Raw genomic sequence first — 20,635 nt, forward strand, 5'->3', positions numbered from 1 at the left:
TTATGTGTTTCAAAACAATGAAGCAGCTGAAGCATGTGCAAATTGGGCTACATGCCAGCCAAAATATCCCAAAGAGAATTCCCAAATTCTTGTGGGAATTATAAAACATCTGTATTAATGAAGGTAGGATGCAAAGATAGACTGCACTTCGCAATATTTTTCTTGTTGCAAGTGTTTTTAAGTTACTCTGTTCTCTCCTGATGCAAAGACCAGTGAACAATAAGTTCACTTGAACAGTGGCTTGTGATGAGAAAATTCCATGTGGAGCCACGGCCAAGTGCAAGCAGCATGAGTTTTGACTTTCATTTCAATATGGACAGGTCTTCTTGCAACATGCTTTCACCGTGTATTTACAGACCCAGTCCTACAAGTGTCTTCCACAGCCACGCAAGGCTTTTTAGTTTGCATTATCCATTTCCTCTTTCCTTTTTTTTTTTTTTTTTTTTTTTTTTTGTGGAAAGGTTGCATAGGGTAATAAACAAAGATATGTGGGAGAAAATAGGAAGTTGCTGTTTTTTCTTTGCTAACACCAAAGATCAATAATAATAAATCTTGGCTCTCAAAATGTAGTATATAGCACTGACAGTATCTTAGTGGGTTTTTGTTGAAATCATTAAGCTGAGCCACTACTGCAGAGTCTAATCTTCATTGCACACTGTTGCATACAAAGCATCTTCTGCTACAAACCTCTGCTCATGTTATTAAAGGTCATCAAAACAAATTATTCCTTTTCAGGTTTTACTGAAAAGTCAATTCTCCTTCTGCTGTCCAGTAAAATTTTTATGGCTAGGATTTTTCTGTCTAGGATGGCTATGCTGGGTCAGGTGGATTTAGGGGATAACAGTAGATGTACTTTTCTTGCCCACTACCCATTTAAATGATGAGTTAAGGTATCTCTGAAGAGAGTTAATAAAAATGAAGTTGCAGACAGCACAAGAAATCTAGGATTAGGATATTCTTGTAGCAATGAAGAAGTAAGGATTTATTTTGAAAACTTTTTGAACTTAGTCCTCTACTCATGTACCTGCTGCTTTAGTGCTGAAGTCTCATAAATGTTTCTTCATATCATATCATAAGAATTTAATTTGGGTTGTAGCTATGGTTTAATATCAGATACATTTGAGTTTGTGATTAGAACAAAGTTAACAGAAGAAATTTGTAGTTTCCAAAGATCGTGTCAGGTAACAGGAATAACAGGGTGTTGATGACCACTCTTACAAACCACTGGCAGTGACTCAGAGATATTCGACCAAAGCAGACAAGAGCCATTAATGGGCTGAAATATACCTTCCCCAAAAAAGAATACTGCATAAATACATATGGTGCTATTCAACACTATCAAAATAATGAAGACTACTGACATGATTTATTGATATATTTTACAGTCAATAAGTTGTAGTAGAAACTCTAAGGAACAAAAAGAAACGGTAATGCATGCTTTTATTTCCTATTGAGCTACTTTGCACCAACAAGGAAAAAGTTCACAACAGCCATGTTTTTCCTCAGTGTTTTGCTTTTCCATTTCTTTGCAAAATCCATTTGTCAAAGAAATGAGAAATGTGCAAAACAAAACAAACAACCAACAACAAAAGCACAAAATGCTTGACCTAAGCATTGTACAAACCAACTTCAGAAGACAAGTTAGAGCATAAAATTTTAGAGGATTTTTGCAGTTTGTTGTTTTTGTGGGTTTTTTTTTAGCACAATTGTATATGAAAATATTTTCTGTTTTCATTCAGCTCTTGCAAAGGCCTCTCTATGTCTCATCTTAGCTGTAGTTCAACACTGTTACACCAGCCAGAATAAGATAGATATTCAAAGGATGGGGACAAACAGATAATTAATAGTAAAGAATATCAGTTCTGGATAATGAAGGAAATCATAACTAACAAACAAAACAAAAAAAAAAATCTGAGAAAAATCCATAAATCAAGAATGTTAATTGTTACTTCCACTACTTGTTAAGATGAAAGATGACACTATCTAGGCATTTTCTCAGCATGATCTCTCATAAACAGATGTCCAATGCCTTGGGTAAACCTGTACAAACTGAGAAGTGTCTACTGACTGCATCATTAGTCTTCTTCTGATTTCAAGCCAGGGATGCTGAAGAACAAATTAGTCAACTGATCCTTGCCAAAGTTGAGTTTTATTAAGCAAAAGTATTTGTTGAAGGGTAGAAAGGAACACTGGGCATATACTTAACTTTATATAACCAGATCCTGGTGAAAAAATATTCTCATAGCTTCAGATTTGAATTATTCTTTGCAAACTTGACATTCTTCTTCCTGTGTCCAGTTCATAAGGTACATTCATCTTTCCTTAAAGTATGCTCATTGGATATATTAACAATATGAATATGCTCAAGAATATGACATCTGATATTCAAGTAAAATACCACATCATTATTCACATGCACTGTACTCATCACTATTTTCTTGTTTACACCTAATAAAAGAAGTGAAATGAATCCTCAGGTCACCTATATGTGAATTCTCAGCTTTAATAAGCCTGAAGGTAATAGTAAACAGCAAAACCACATTTGATTTCTGCAGGCAATATAGTCTGAAAAGTGACTGATGCAGACAAAAATGTATAGAATTAACATGTTCTTCAATATGCCTCATATTTACTGAAGCTATTTTTGTTGCACTATTGGAAAAGTGTTCTGTAAATACCAGAAAGGAAAAGGAATTGTTTAGAGTTACACCTATCTGAAAAGTGGGGAATGATAGAATGAAATCAAGAAAAAAATAATTCAGACATATCTGGAAGAAATTTCTGACTGAATGATTAGGTCATGGAAAAATACTGCAAAAGACTTAATGGAAGAGAGACATTTTAAGCTCTTATCTGTATATTTCTAATAAAAATAATATCTAGAAAATTGAATTTAAGAAATAATTATGCATTAAAGGATGAGTAGGTCTGGATTAGATCAATTTAGCATTTCTTCCTATCTCTGCTATCTATAACTCTGTGCTTACTTTGTACGAACACAAACCACAATGAATTGCCAGAAACTAATTATCAAGGATGTAAGTGGCCTTAACAGAAAAATTTACAGTTATATAGCAAACAGGCTTAAAATAAGACTGGTAATAATTTTATTGTCATTGTTTAGCTTTTGTTGTTAGATGAGACAAGATAAAATGCATATATATATATATGGACTAAAATAAAACAAAGGAGCCCAACGAGCCTTTTTTCCCAGCAGTCCTTATTGCAAAATTTACACTGACTGCTATGCAGTTGCAAAGTTGCAAGTTACCTAACAAGTTGCTTACCTATTACTGCAGCATCTTTTTACCACTGCTTCAGAAATTAAATTAAATAAGAGCTGATGTATCTTGCAGAGATCTGACCATAATGGCTCTAATACACGTTTGCCTGAGTTCAGGCTGAATAAAACCAGAGTAAGAACCCAGAAATACAGCCCTTTAATGAGGAATATCCTCATGACACAGAAGGATGAAAGAACTCTTTCCTGTTTGAAATGAGTTTGAAAGGAGTTTGGCGGTTAGCTTCAATAGCAGCAGCACTGAGCTACAAGCCTCCTGCTCCACTTGGAAGGGAGCATTTACTCTGTGCAGGCAGTTCAGAGCTGCTTTTTCAATCTCTTGCACCCCTTCTACAGCCCTTGCACATCCAAGAGTGCTCCCCATACATATTTCTGTTCCAGAATTGCTCTCTTTTCGCACAATACTGCATTGCCAAATTCATCATCTTGCGTTTGGGGTAGCAACACATTAAGGAAGTTCAATGCATACAACAGTTTGTTGTGTGTTTTTTTTTTTTCTTTGCACATAATATACTGAACTAAAAAGCCTATTACTCTTGCTTGTGTTATGCTAGTGCGTTAGAGGTATTCTGATTTTCTGAACAGTAGTTTCTTTCTAAACTCATTGGCATTATAAATATTAATGATGCGTGTTTAGAAACAGGTTTGATTAGCAATTTCATTAGCTTTGAGTAGACAGCAGAATAGCAAAATGTCAGTGTTTAACTTTATCTCCCAAGGTATGCAAGATACTTAAAAATAACATTAAAAAATCATAATTACAAAAAACCCAGTGCTTGTTAATTTAAAATAAAAGTATTACTTGTTTCTATCTCTTCATCCTATTTAATATTTCTTAATAACAATATATAATTAATTGAATAACAGGACCAAATATCTTGCTAGGAGCTTTTGGAAAAATCAGTATGAAATAACTATTTTATAACTATATATATTATATAAGAGCAAGGAAAGGAATTGTAGGTAAAATACGAGAAAGCCCTGTCATCTTAAGCACATACTTTACCATTATTTTATTATTATTATTTTTTAGTCATCATCACATCTGGGCATTAATTGCAATGCATCCATCAAATACTGCAGTTGATATGACAAATTGAATATAAATACACATAGAGGTATATTATTTCTCAGTGTATGACTTTAGTATGTTTTTGGTAAGCACTGACAATATGAAGCAGCAAATGGAAGCTTTTATTTAACCACCAGTCATTTTTTGTTGCAACACCTACGTCTGTTTAAGCCATATTCTCTTCCAAAAGCAAGTAATAAGAGCGGGCAATTTAGGTGTAAGCTTATTTGAATTTGTGAATACAATTTGTCTACAGTAGCTGTAAGTATGTATATTAATGCACTGTAATTGCTAAAATACAATAACCAGATATGCTAGATGTATAACCTAGCATAAAATGTGTTAAAGTTTCCCATCAGAGGAAATGTCAAATAACTGCTTTAAAAGATATTGAGAATATGAATGCTTGCTAAATACAAAACCTACATCTTACCAAACCAAGATTAATGTATAAAAATATTCACACACAAAGTACTTCTTTAGCATTTTTGTTATTCCTATTATTACCAACTGCAAGACTTGGATGTTTCATGCTTCTATGTCAATTATGCTTTTCGTAGTGCAAGAAAGTAATTATTTCAAATAATGCTGCATATTGATGAATGAGCTAGAGCTGAATAAACAGCATATCTAGATTAAGCTGTGCATTGTTTCAACAGTGCAAGTCTAGTAATTCCAAACTTCATATTGTTTTAACTTCTGTTCCCAGCCAGAACTGTGCTAGAGGGTCTCTTATGACAATATGACCCTCCCAAGAGTAATGGAGCTGTCTGATGCCAAAAAGCTGCACACAGTAGTGCAAGAAAAGCTTGTACATCTAATTTTGTATGCAAGTTCTTGCTGCACATGAAAGTACCTGGTTACCGTGCCTCTGGGCAGCACAACAAAACTCTCAGTACAGCATTATGCTGGAGATGACTCTTGCAGTAACTTTATTAAATATTTAACTTCAGAGAAACTTAACAGAGACATTGTGACCCTCGTTTTCCATAGGTTTACATGCACCGTGTGTAAACATCGATGGCTAGTAGGACCAGACATTTTGCCACAGGCCCCAAATGAGGAATCTCCTGGTCTTTTCTCTTACTGAATCATGCTTACCTAGTGTGCCTCTTTACATTAGAAATGAGTGTGCTGCTTCTGACAAATTCAGATTAGGGACTTGAATGTTGGTCTATCACCTTGCTGTGGAGGAATTTGTATACAGGTTGTCTAAGAGGCGAGGTGGATGAAATTCCTTCATTCTCAACTTCTTGACTCTCAGTCATGTATTCTGAAGATGATTTTTAATATCAGCTTGTAAATAATAGTATTTAAAATGTTAATATTACTTTGTCTAATAGGAATCTAACTATAAGGAATCTAAGTATAGGTCAGTGATTCAGAGAGTTGCTCCAGCTGGAGTAAGCTGAGGCTAAATCATAAGATTTATGGGCATATTGTTCTTAAGCAGTTTTATTATTTGCATTTTTTTCATTAAATTTAGGTAAGACAGCTAATTATAACAGGAGTTTGCTACATAATCTTAATTTAAAAGTCACAAATCTTAAACTGTAATACAGAGGGTGTAGTTCATTTGCAGTTTCACCCTGCAACAGGGAAAGATGGAAGAAAAACTGCAAAGGATAAATAAAAAAAAAAAAAAAAAAAAAAAAAAGGTAGAAGACATTAGATAGAACCAGAAAGTTGTGAGTGTGGGAATCTCACCCACGTTCATCTTTACTGCTTACAAATCTGGGAAGAACGTGACAGCTGCTTAGAGTCAGGATGCAAAATGATGAATCAGGTAGAAAAGAAAAGGAAGTAGTACAAGACATCTTATTCTCAAAGTACCTACTGAAATGCGGAGGAGTCTGTCATCTGGCACCCATCAGGATATAAACCATGGCAACAAACACAAATAAATCCCAGAGGGAAGTTAGCAATACTTCAAAGACACCAAAGTAAGTTCACAGTTAGCTAGCGATAGGCTGACCTCAGAAGTTTATTATTAAGGGGATATATGAAATATATATTTCTGTGAATAAACAGTCCAGAGATTTAATACTTTTTTTTTCTGTTGCTTCTTATAATGGTTAATTTGTTGTTAGTGAGTCTTTGATGAGAAGCTTATGCTAATAAATTTTAGCCTGTACAACATCCATGAACCACTCATTAACTATGAGCTTTTATAGTGGGTGCTTTGCCATTCCAATCATGTGCTGCTTCTTTTGCTTCCCAATTGGATGAGTAAAATATTCAGACATAGAGAAAAAAAAAATTGCCACTAACAAATGCTTAAAAAAATGTTTTGCTGTGAATGCCTACCTCTTCACAAAAGCTATGCAGGTATTAATATCGGGAACGGCAATTCCTCAAACATTCATGCAGAATCTTAATAGTCCAGATGTTCATGAATAGTAAATAAAAAGCAGCAAAAACATGAATGAATGGAGCAGCTGCTCAGAATGCAGAAGAATGTTTGCAAACACCATTTTGAAGTATGCAATCAGCCCTGGTTCAGAGGGAAAACTTGGATAGCCAACAAAAAGTTTGAATAAGCAACTGAGCATGTCAACAGTATTATCTAGTCTATCCAAGCTTTGAAACTATTCAGCTGAAACAGAAGTCTCCTGTTCTTCTATGATTACTCCTTACTTCCAAGTGGATCAAAACTAGAACAAGAAAAATGTTATCAGTTTTAGGTTGATGTGTTGTTATGAGGGCACAGAGATTCTACATACTCATATACACGTCGCTCATTAATCTGACTGCCTTATTTTGGGGTTCTACTTAGGTCCTAAATTTCTAACTCATGAACCTGGCACTCCAAAATTAGGCTTAACTGGTGGGCAAATGATCAGTGTATTCCACCCACCCCTCTCTTCTGAAATTCTTAAAGTAAGCTATTTACAGGGCTGGTAAATGGGATGGAATAATCTTTATTATTCTAATTGCTACAAGCCATTGCTTGTGAAAGATCTGCCATGGAGCCTCATCTTCAGTCTGTTTCTGAAAGATGCTTTTATCTTAATTTACCGCATTCTGAATTTCTCTCTCTAAAAATTCTGTGTTGTAATTTGTGCTCTGGTAAAACACTGACACAGAATTCAAAGCACCTGTTGTGTTTTTGTTGTGTTTAACAGTAGGTATAAGTAGATCCAGCCCAAACCTCTGGATAGCCATATGGTTAATGCTCTCTGGCCAGATATTCATAAAATATAACCCAGTGATGGTTTTAAGCTGAGCACCTGCAAACTGCTCCAGAAAATGAATTTCCCCTCTTCTCTTCCTTTACATCCTGCTAGTAGGATCATATTCTGCCACTGTGTGAGCAACTGATATTAACAAACTGATGGTACAGAATGAATTAAAATTGAGAAGACTAACCAAAATAGCAAAAAAAAAAAAAAAAAAAAAAAAAAAAAAAAAAAAAAAAGTGTTATTTTCCATTAACAATTTCTGAAACACTCTGTCAATTGTTTGTTTCATATTCTGGCAATAACACTAATGTTAGGAAACAAAAAACCCACTTCTTTGTGTCTACACACAGACTGGTTCCAGCCATAATCAAACATCAGAAATTGAAGATGAGGGAGGTGGGTCTGCTTGAGGAGATCAGCCCAACTGTTTTGACTGCACACAAGCAGTGTGTAGCAGAATTTTTATCTCCAGAGAGGGAGGACTGTTTTGATCTTTGTTCAAATTCTGTTGCTGATTCAGATTTCGTATTTAATGGGCCTTGTCAAAAGCCCAATGAAGCCAATGCAAAGATCCCATTAAGCTTTAATAAACTCCAGTTTAGGCCCATAACAGAATGGATATACTTATGAGCACAGGGACATAGCAAAATGACAAACTTACTGGGCTACAAGTACCTAACAGTCCAAGTAACTGCCTATATGAATGCATGGATATGTCTCAATAATTGTGTAATTTTATCATTTTAAATTCATATTGTCAGACTAAAATCAGCTCACAGCTAACCTACAGGCAAAACTAATAGTAATGTAGCCTGGAATTCATCTTAATACCTTTTATATTTTTCAGAAATACCTTGAGTCTAGAATAACGAGGACATTACTGTCTGCAGATGTACAAATGCCATTACACTTTTTTTTTTTTTTTAATTAGTTTAAAGATACATGTTTCCAGTCCTGTCTTAACTAAATATGCTCTAAAATTTCCAGCTGGTTATGGAAAACAAGCCTACTTGCATGCCATTCTCTACTTTTATTCTATTAGCCTTTGCTACTTTCTCTGTCAAAATATAAACATATAAAATACTCATTTTGACTCCATGTTATCTACAGTTCTCTTAGTGTAAAGTGTTCCAGTTGCTATCAGTCTCACATCATCTGTCTCATTCCTCTTTCAAATTTGGCTGGCCAGCTTAGAGTCTTTCAGCAGGAGATTAAAATAAATAAATAAATAAATAAAAATAAAAGACAAAACAAAACAAAACTTCATACATACCGTTTTGAAACCAGTTTACAAAATGAAGCTAATGAAATTAATGGAAAGGGTGGGGTTTAATACTCCCAAAAGCAATAACACCCAGAGTAAAGGCAGAATTTCCTCCAGCATCTGTGAATGATTTGGGTGAAACCTCTGAGCTATCAATATCAAGAGATTCTGGTTTACTTTCAGAATCTCCAGTTAGGCTAGCCAAAAAAAAATCCAGCTAGAGGTGAAATGTTGAGCAGCATTGTCTTCGTGATTCTACTTTAAATCCCTCTGAGGACAGGCAGCTTTGCTAATATTGGTAAGAGCTTATTTAGGGATATTTTCAAAGATTATGGGACAGAAGTAGGATATTGAGTAATGTAATGATCTCACATAGGATAATTCTTCAAAATCAGGTTGGAAGTTTAAACCAGATCTTGCTTATTTGGTCTTTTTTATGCTTAACCCAGAATTGTCATTTTTGTGAATATCCTTTGCACATTGTTCAAATCAGTTGAACATCACAAAAGGATAAACAATGTTTTGCTTAAAACAGCTTACAATTTTCCAGCTGTTCCCTTTGATTTCATGTTTTGCATGTCTAGTGCTCATCTACTATAGTTTAACTAGGAGATACTGGACATTGTATCAATGAATGGTTGAAAAACTTGTCATTTTTTACCTTGTTTTCTTATTTGAAATCCCACATGCTGTGTTTTTAAATGAAAATAAATGATTATAGTATGACCAGCCATAAAGCATTTTTGGCCAGAGTACTGTGTCATGAAAGGGCATATGCACAGAGCTAAGTGTCTAAAATGAGATCTTTATAGCCAGCCTAGACACAGAGAACAATGGACTGAAAGTGGTCACTAATGACATTGTTAATGATAGATACCATTACCTTAGAACAGATGTCAAAGTGAAATAGCATTATAGCCTTCAAGATGGACTGCCTTGTCCTTCTCAGTAAATCTATTAAGGTGGTATGCAAGAACAAAACAGTGGGGTGTTTCTTTTCTCTCCTTTTTCTGAAATGCAAAACACTCTGTGCCGTGGGTTTAACTCATTTGCCTGCGAAAGGCTCAAGGAAGAACAAATTTTGCGAATGGAAAAAGTGTGCATGGTGGGTGTGAACAGAAGAGAATAGACAGAAAAACAAGGAGATCATGCATATTAAAATAAATAAATAAAAACAAAAACAAACTCAAATTCTGACTACACAAAGACAAAAATGTAATAAACCTAGAGAAAGATAAGAAACTAAAACATCGTCAGCACAAACTAGGACGAACAGAAGCTTTGGATTGCTAGAGCTGTACTTAACAAACTGCAAGGAAATCTGCTTGGTGATAGGTATAAGGCTTAACTTTAAGAAACTGTGTTTATTTCTAATCTGGGATATATGAATTCCCATGTCTGCTTGCCTACAAATTTCTGTAAGTATGGCTGTGTGTGTGTAGGCATAAATACAGCCATGACTTTCTTTAGAAAGGCAGGGATAAGTGGCAGTGCAGGACTAAAAATATCAGCAGAGTACAAGGTACCTATGGCTCTCATTTTATTTCATTATTTACTTTTAGACCTATTAATATGAAAGGTAAAGTTGTTTTTAAAAGATTAAGTTAAATTATGTATATAGGTAAACTCTCATCTACAAAACAACGTACAAAGGTTAAAAAAAAAAAAAGTTGAAATGAAGAATGAATCTCAGAACAGTGACAAAAGAAAAGCGCTGATTTTATATTTTATTCACTTATCATTCAGTAAACTGCACTCCTGCCATATAATAGATCGATGAACGCGGGCATTGACTTAAACATGTTACTAAAATATGAATTGTACTTTCTCTGGGTGGTCTATAAGTACAGAATATAGAAAGTCACTTCAGATGACTGTTATTTGGAATATCACAATGAATATTGGTTGCAAGTGCTCATCATATAAGCTATGGATGGAGTTTATTTTCTAGAATATTACTTCTCTCTATCTATAGGTTTTATCTACTATAGTATTCATTTCTTTTTGAAATGTGTTTATATTCCTGGTTTAATAATGAAAAAATAAATGGACATAGTCTTTTGGCTAGAACTGTAGTTTAAATTACCTGACAGCAAAATTGAGATATCCATCAAGTATATAAATAAATACATGAAATACTCATGTGTTATGCACTAGTATTATCTCGATGATGTTCAGGGCCTCTGGATCATCAACTGCTGTTGTGGATCATCTGTATTTTATGGCTCTGCAAAGCAATTTGCAAGGTAATATGTATGGTACCAACTTTAGGAGGATGGCTCAGGTAAAGGTAGATGCTCTCACTATTGTTCAATCAAATTAAATTTCCAGTTTTTAATGAGGTTTGCAGCATGTCCTGGAACAGGAGTCATTTTGATTTTGTAAGGGGAGGAACATTGGAGAAGAGAGAATATGGATCATAAAAACTGGATCCACAGTTCAGTGAGTACAACAGGATTGTTTCCATTTCTGCTATTTCAATGTGTTCTGGATCATGCTCTGGGAACTGGTCTCAGACCAAATTTCCCCATACCCGCAAACACATTTCTTCACACAGACAGAGGAAATGTATGTCCAAATTTTGCAGCATTCCTGCCATACAAATTAGGGAACTTGTTATTACTCTCGGTTATTTCATATCCTCAGTAATAAACAGGGAAAATGCCTCACTTCACATTTTGCTTCATGTATCGTTACATTATCTTTGAGGCAGAATTTTTATCATTTTGCTGTTGCACTGAACCTTGCCAAAAAAATCAGCAAAGGAGAGGTAAATGGAAATCACTGTCCTTGCATTCAGCGGTGCCAATTCTGCAATAGCACTGGCTCCAGCTGAGGGAACATGAAGAATTTACACAGACCCACCCTTCCCAGTGCCTTCTTCCAACTTCCCAAATCTACTTCCAAGGCAAGCAGCAGTGTTGGGTACAGAATTGGGATCAACAGCGGTTGTAGTATCATGCAGAGAGGTGCTCTTTTGCAAACTGACAACAACCATGAGTAAGTTGAATGGGAGCCTAATGAGCAACTGGAGGGACAAGACAGTGATTTTCATGAAGCCTAGTGGGGCCTGTTTGTTTGAGTTGGGATCTTTAATGAACAGCTTGCTGCAGCTATGGTTATTGTCAGCACCTGTATCAGTTGCTGCTTATTGGGACTTCTGTTCAAACTGCTGCAGGAAATGGGATTTGGCTTTAGTTTGAGGCTTAAATTTTTTTCTTGCATGTTGCAGCATTGTACCACATTTTCAGATCCTTGGCACTAGCCAGGTGACACTAACAGGAATTAGAGCTTCTACTGACAAAGGACTTTTATGATCTCAGACATGCTTGTGGCTTCCAGACACTTAGCAAATAATAGAACAGTTGCCAGTCTAACAGAATTTGTTTTATATTTTTTCAAATGAAATATATATATAAATTTAAACAAAAAGCCTCTGAACCAGAAAGCAACAATTTTTAAAGCATTTCTGCTTCTGGGCTCAAAATGTGTATGGAGCAGCTGAATATTTAACTTCTTCTCTAAACAAGAATGTGAACATGACACAAAGGCAGGTGGTGGTGTTTGTTTGTTTGTTTGTTTGTTTGTTTGTTTCTGTTTTCATGAGTTTGAAAGAGCTTCAGAGAGATCAGCCATATGGGTTATCCACATGTGCAAGCAAGAAAAAAAGAGTATGCAGCAGAGCCTCCACATCCCCCTGCCTAGTGCATCCTGGCTTGTATAAGAAGCAGTGTGGCCAGCAGGGCTAGGGAAGTGATTGTCCCCCTGTACTCAGCTCTGGTGAGGCTGCACCTCGAGTACTGTGTTCAGTTTTGGGCCCCTCGCTACAAGAAGGACATGGAGGTGCTTGAGCGGGTCCAGAGAAGGGCGACGAAGCTGGTGAGGGGCCTGGAGAACAAGTCCTACGAGGAGCGGCTGAGGGAGCTGGGCTTGTTCAGCCTGGAGAAGAGGAGGCTCAGGGGCGACCTTATCGCTCTCTACAGGTACCTTAAAGGAGGCTGTAGCAAGGTGGGGGTTGGTCTGTTCTCCCACGTGCCTCGTGACAGGATGAGGGGGAATGGACTAAAGTTGCGCCAGGGGAGTTTCAGGTTGGATGTTAGGAAGAACTTCTTTACCAAAAGGGTTGTTAGGCATTGGAATGGGCTGCCCAGGGAAGTGGTGGAGTCACCATCCCTGGAAGTCTTTAAAAGACGTTTAGATGTAGAGCTTAGGGATATGGTTTAGTGGAGGACTTGTTAGTGTTAGATCAGAGGTTGGACTCGGTGATCTTGAGGTCTCTTCCAACCTAGAAATCCTGTGATTCTGTGATTCTAGTGCTTCATTCCCTCAAGAACTCTACCTGACTCCAAAAACAGTTCTCTCTCTTCCAAAATCACCTCTGGCTCTGGCTCACTTGCACTCTGCTTGTGATTTTGATTGGGTTATCTGGCCATGTGAGCTATCTAAGGATGGGAGTTCTCTAAGAAGGTATTGCATGAAGTAGAATCTTTAATGAAGTTGGGGTAACTGGTGATGGGGAAGTATTATACATGAGAAAATATGGCCTTCAAGTTCTCAGCTTCTGTCTTTTATTATAGTTCCTAGAAGAAGCTCTGTTAGTAGCTGGATCTCTGCAAGCTGTAAGTATAAAACTGCAAGCAGGCCTATTATTAGCCCACAAATTCATAGGGAGGATTATTTTTTTTTAAACTGATTTTCCTGGCTAACACTACAAGTAGAGTGATGTTAAGTTGGTCCAGCTTCTGAGACGATGGTTCTGAGTCAGTTTTATGTCTAATCATCTTTCATAACTTCACTCTGAGAAAGATGAATTTTCTTTCTCTGCTGTTGGAAATTAAAACAAATGGCTGACATTTGATCTGTTGAAGTACCAGACTATATTTTACTATTCCTGTAAAATAGACTGTCAGAATCACGAATGTATCTGTTAACTTCACCTCAGTCTGAACTAAGGAAACTAACATGCTGCCCCACAAATGATGATAAATCCTGCTCCTTCCATGTTGCATCCTCTGGAAGAACTCCTGTCATTGCTAAGTTGCTTATTTATGTACCACAATGTCTCTCCCTGATTTTTGATTTCATATGAATTCCATTTTATCCAACCAGGATAAATGATATGCCTGTCTGAGCTTTTTTGGACACAACCTATGGAGAGGAAACATATCAGCATACTTGCCTTCTTACAGAACCACAGCTAATTACAAAGAATATTCTGGCCTCCAAATATTCATTAATGTACATGCTTTTTTTCTGTCTCTACTGAAGGGAGAAAAAAATGTAGAAGTCACACTCAAGTTTCAGACAATTCTTGAGCTTTTAATACATAATGATAAAGTCCAAGGTCAACAGCCTAATTTCTGGGGTACTTCTTTTCTTGTTCTCCTGTTTTTCACAAATGAGAAGACACTTTAACAAAGACAGCCCACTCCCTTCCTAATGCTCAAGAGGAACAGAGGTCTTCCCTGAAGGTTAAATCTCTTTAACACAAGAGATTTTGTAGGAAGGCAATTGTTTGAGTTAAATCATTCCTTTTCAGGAGCCATTTATTTCTTTTTCCTTATGAGCGTACTACATCAGCTTAACGTACCAGATGGACCTACTCTAAAAGCATCACACTCAAAGACTATTTCTGAGAGATTTGCCACAGACCAAAAGAGGCCCACAAGTACAAACAGGTATGACCGAACTACTGAAATGTTCAGGTTATTCCTAATTCAATTTTATCTCTAATACTCTCTAATCAGGCTTTAAGTCTGAGGACTTAGATGTCCTAAAATCTTTGACAGAATCTTTGCAATTTGTCAATTCCAGCTCTTTGGCTTAGGTAAGGTGTGACTTTCCTATTTCTATTGAAATAACACGATGAGCTTATTGTCTTCAGTATCTTCTTTCTCTCTCTTTTTTTCTTTTTTTTTCTCCTCACATCTGGCAAGGCAATCCATATCCTTTATCTGAAATCATATCATTGTAAAATGAGATAAAGCAGAACAAAGAACAATTCTCTGACCTGTGGTGGTCTTCAGATATTGACCAAAGCCAACTATGTTCTCCAGTTGGTTAAAAGCTATTTCCCCTGTTTTCTCTATTTGGCAGTTCAGGCGCTTGGACTCAGTGATTTATGTTCAATGCAGGTGTCAGTAAGAAGCTGTCAGAATTGGGGGATATGGATGTTTTTTAGTCAAGCTATGGATGAAAACAGAAAAGATGAAAACTGACACCATAAAACAAGGTGTAGAATCCTGTCCATATTGCAGTCAATAGCAGATTTCCTAAGATTTCACCAAAGGGATTTTTAAAAGCATGTTGGTGACCTAGGAGCCCTTATAGCAGGGTTTTACAATGGAAACACACACAAACACTTTTTGAAGTTTCTGACTTTGACTCAAATTGAAGTATTAAATGGTGAGTACCTTGTGATTTGCTCTTCTTGATGTCTACACTGTACTTAGGAATCAATTCAAACAACCCACCATACTAAGGACTGAAATCTCTAAGTTTATTCAAACAAGGGAGGCAGGGTAGCTCACAACTATCAGAAGTTCTCTGTGCTTCTTTATTAACAATTCTCACTTGAAGACTGATGAAAAGTCAGTTTCTACACTGAATTCCTGCAAGTCATATAATAAGAATTGTATTTTCCATTCTTCTTTAAGGTCCAGATTTCCCTGCTGTGGGGAACTATACGCTACACTCAAACTGCAGGGCAACTTGGACTTAGATGCAATGTATTTAGAAAATTTATACTCTCTGTATTATTAATATTGAAAACCTAAAATCGTGATGGGTAATTTAAATAATATATGGTAATCAGTTTTTTACTGTATTTATGCAGTATGATTAAGAAATAATAAAAAGGAAGAACAATCTACTACATTCATAGCAGACTTCTACCACTGAAGTTTCTCCTTTCCAAAATACCCACTTATATATGTATGGCCAAACTTTATGTGTACAGCCAAAATTCATCTATATTGCAGTCAGCAAGGTTTCATTAGTAATTCATCCAGTTCCCTTCAGGTAGATCCAGTTCTTTATCATTTTATATTGTCTGACCAAAACATGGAGAGATTTAGTCAGCTAATTAACTCAAAGAAATGAAGTAATAGCATATGTAACAGTAATGAAAAGTAAAAATATCAGGATTATTCTGTGCACATCTTACATGTTTAAGCAGATGTTTTTTACTTCTATTTTTTTGAGTAATTCCTCAGTAATAATAGTAATAATACTCAATTTATTTTGGATGAGAGATTGTGGAAAGGGTTTTCTCTGAGCATAACGAGGATATTTCCAATGACATCTTTTCATTTATGAGAGAAGAAATTATACTTGTATTATATGTTTGTTTTTTAAAAGTCAACAGTTCATCCTGTGGTTGTCTCTGGCTTCCAGAGCTGAGAATAATTGTATGTGCTCTAAATATTACCTGTGGCTTTCTCTTGTCCTTTATTGAAAACAATAACTCTCAAGATCACTACCTTTCATCCGTCCTGTAATTTTGAACTTGGCTATAAGATAGGCAGTTGGATACAAAGGCTTCTTTATATTGTCTTTTGTCTTTTCTTTCAAACCCTGCATGTCTTCTGGCTTTACCAACTTTCTCATCTCTTTTTTTTCACTCCCAAAACATTTTTCCCAGCTCTTGTCTACTGTGCTTCACAGGTGATGCCCAGAGTGCTAAATATTGGACACTGCCGGGCTCGATGCAATGCCTGTGCTGTGGTCCTGGCACAGGAGGTGGGCTGGGGGGCAGAGCAATGCAGTGGTAGTGCCCCCGCCAGCCCTCAGCTGGTGGAGTCTCACTTAGGGACTGGTATCAGTTACAGGGCTAACCAGGAAGAGCCAGAGGGACAGGCGGCAAGGGGCATCCTGCTTGATCCTATCATATAGACCAAGCAAAGGTACACCTAGTATTTATGCACTGTTTATAAACAAAAGTATGCTTTACTGCTATGTTGCCTATTTTTCCCTTTTGAACTTTTGGCTGCTGCAATAAGGACTTTCACCATCGTCAGCTAAAGCAAATACCCAACAGGAACAAAAAAAGAGAGAATCATGTTGCCAGACAGTGAGTAACAATTAAATGCAACATTCTCCTGTTTCAAAAGTCTTCAAAAATCCAAACTTCACTGTGCAGATTATGGCCAAATGCTCCAGAGCACCTTTGAATCCCTTGGTGGAAGCAAACCTCTCTGAGATATAGGTTTTCTGTAGCAGAACCCACAAGTGAGCCCACTGCAACTGTGACAGAAACGCTAGACCTGGGTTGGGTTTTGCATGAATTTTAGATAGATCAGAATACAGACCAATGTATATGCATCCCATTTATGAGATGCTGAATATAATTAATGAAACAAAGACAACTTTAATCTGTAAGAATGTAACAGAGTAGACAGTGCTCTTTTATTTCTGCAAATTCTTCAAAGAAGGAAGATTACTAAAATCACTGGAAGCCTAATGAAGGCTGAGAGTAGGCAAGTTCCTCTTAAATGTGTATCTATGGTAAATGACATCTTCCTGTCTCTTAATCATAGGAGGTACTGTCAACCATTGCTTTGCCTGAGTATTTTACACACCCAGCCCTTAGATATACCGTGCTTTGAATGACTTAATTTATGAATACTAATATTTGCAGCATGCAGAGGGAGCCTAACAGCAGACTGAAGCCCTCAAACAGTAATTCAATGACAACAAGAAAGATGGGTGAGGTCATTATGGATCACAAGTATCATAGCAATATGGTCATTCATTTTGAATTCATTTGAATCGTGGGTATTTGTGCTGGGGCAAATTTTTGTTAAGGGCAGCTCTTTCTCTCTTTACCCAGGCTATTCTGCCAACATACTTTTAATGAAAAGTCAGTAATTTGTATGCATATTGTCAATTTGATATAAATATTCTCTTCATCTGACCCATACATGTAGGTTGTAGAGAAACAGTTAGGAAATAAAGGTGAAATTGGTCTTTCAGGTTAATTGTACAACATCAAAAGCAAGTAGGCACAAATGAAGTGAGCAGACATTTCAAATTCTTTCCAACTTGCAAGTATTATTTTCTTACAGGGGGAAGGAATTTTTAATAGGATGCCTACAGTGGCTCCAAATCTAAAACATGCAGCTACTGAAAAAAATGGCAAGACACATGCAGCTGTAGGGCTGTTGGTGCTAATAGCAGGCATAGAAGATATTTTACTTACCTGGCACCTTTTGGATAACCCACAAGTGAAATGTGAGATATGTATTTGCTGTAAACTAGAACTAGAGTCACACCCTCTGTCGTGGAGTAGGAGCTCTTCCCACTCTGTCATGCACAGTAGCTTCTGTCTAGTGTTTTCAAGGAAAAAAAAAAAAAAAGCAGTTCATAACAATGCCCTCCCAGAAGAAGGTATCAATCAGATTATAGAATGGTAGGATTATTCAGGTTGGAAGGGGCCTCAGGTAGTCACTTTGCCCAACCTCCTGCTCAAAGCTTCAGCTTTTCCTGCTGCTGCTTACTCCTGGTGGTCTAGCCTCTCCTTGGTTACTACCCGTTTAATTGACTGGAGTGTTTGTGGAGCAGAATTAAGTCCTTTCTTCCTGTGTTTGGGTCCTACAAAGCAGTTTAAGCAGCTTTGACTGGGAGTCCCTCTTTTCTCTGCTCACATCTCCATCATCCATCACACTCTTGTGTAAGTGGCAGGCAGAATCTGGTGCTTGGGTGAATTGAATGAAATGCTGGATTGGGAGCAGTAGCAAATCCCACCATCCCACTGCAGTTATGAGCTTTTAGTAAATAAATGGAAACATTTCACATAATTAAATAACATCTTAGGAAACCAGAAAAAAAATACCCTAATTTAGAAAATCATTCAGAATGGCACAGAAAACATGCTGCTCAAGTGTATTTCATAGTGATTTTGCAGCAGAAGCACACATCTGAATATATTCATGAAAGACCACAATTATTCAGCATATGATCTTTCAATCCATTGTGGTTTTTTAATCATTATTTTTTTATTTATTTTTTTTCCTAGGGCATGTTGTTGCTGACATTGCTTTAATAGCTTTACCATATCCAAACTCCACCTGCCCGCCTTTGTCCCCCCTCAAAATTCCCATTTAACCAGGGTTCTCATTTTATCAATCACATTTTGTAATAGAAGTCAGTTTTGTGTCTCCCAAGTGGCTAAGCATTTCCATCCTTATATCAAGAATTAAGCATCTCCTGAGAAGGAAGAGAGGTCAAGTGCTGTAATAAACCAGATTCCATCAAGAATGTGAAAAAATGCTGCTCTGACCGAAGCTAAATGGAAGTATAGCTGATTTGAGATGTGATGTGAAAGTATAATGAATACACTGAAGCTATTGCTTGAGTTTATGTCCACTGTAGTTGATTCTTCCTCATTCTCTCTGACACTATTTACTCTGAACCGCACTGAAAACTCTTTATACATACATGATGTATTCTGAGAACCAGACCCACAGCCAGATTCAAGTGCCATAATTCCATAACATGTAGCTATGCCTTTGGACTCTGTCCCTTAAAACCATAATAAACCATTGGGAATGAAATCTGAATGAGGAATAAGCATAAAATAAGTATAAGCAGGCAGATACTGAATAAGAAAATAGTTTCCCTGACTTCTAGTTCAGAAGGAAAAGTGACTCCGAGAAATCTGTCAGTGTGTCCCTGTAGGTCAATAGGTGAAATGTTTGCCCTACTAATAGCACTGGAAAATCTCCTATTGATTTTGGAGGAAATGGTATTTTCTCCATACTTGATAGCATACCACAATCATTTTTTTTCCATTTTGTATATTAAATTACCAGAGGAATGAAATACAGAAGAACAAAAGGGCTTTAGTATTTAGCAGAAACAATGCTGTTTTTGTAGGCTTGCTGTAATATTTCTTTCTGGCACGAAATCTGGTAATTTTCTTTTTAATGAAAAACTTAAGAAACTGGCTCCCCAAATATTCTGAATATCCAACTAACTGACTGTAATGAAAGAAATTTGCTGATATTTATTCTGAGCAGAACATTTATTATTTGATTATTATTTTTTAATCTATTTTATCTTTTTATTTATAGTTTCTAATGGAATAATGTTGATAATCACTATTAACAACTATTCTTACAAAAATATTGCTTCATATGCAAACTGCAAGAGTTGTGGCTGAGGAGAAATCAGACCTGTATCACTAATACATTACAGGTAGTTGGGAAATATAGATGACATGGAACTCTGTAGATTAGTGAAGGTAAAATCAACATTAAATTTTGAAAATAATACATCAACATACATATGTATATAAAATAATACATATATAAATAATGAGGAGGAATTCCTTAAATTTTTCATAAAATCCTTGAAAACCTTAAATTCTTAATGTTTCTTATGTTTCTATGTCTGAAAATATGAACTACCCATCTGATATTATTCCTAAATTACTTTTCTTTAAGATTTCTATTTCTGTGTACTCTGAGAGGAAGCTTGCCTTTCCCCCCCCCCCCCCCCCCAGTTGTACAAATTAAAAATAAGAGAGGTATTATAAGTACCTGCAATCTTTACCTCTACTATATCATAGCACTACAAAATAAAGACAATACAGGACGTTATAACAATTGCCATCTATTTCATATTTTCAAAAATGGAGATTTGAGAAAGAATCTTGAGTGTTGCTATACAATAATGTGTTATCCTCTCAGAATAGTGGTGATCAATGTTCCAGGAGCTTTTGAAAGCACCCACCAACTTTGTGGCCTGTGCACTGTTCTACCTACCTACCTGCATTATTAAATAAAAACATATATATTTGGAAGTTTCCTTTTCTA

This window comes from Aythya fuligula, chromosome 6, assembly GCF_009819795.1.
Source record: "Aythya fuligula isolate bAytFul2 chromosome 6, bAytFul2.pri, whole genome shotgun sequence".
Taxonomy (NCBI): Eukaryota; Metazoa; Chordata; class Aves; order Anseriformes; family Anatidae; genus Aythya; species Aythya fuligula.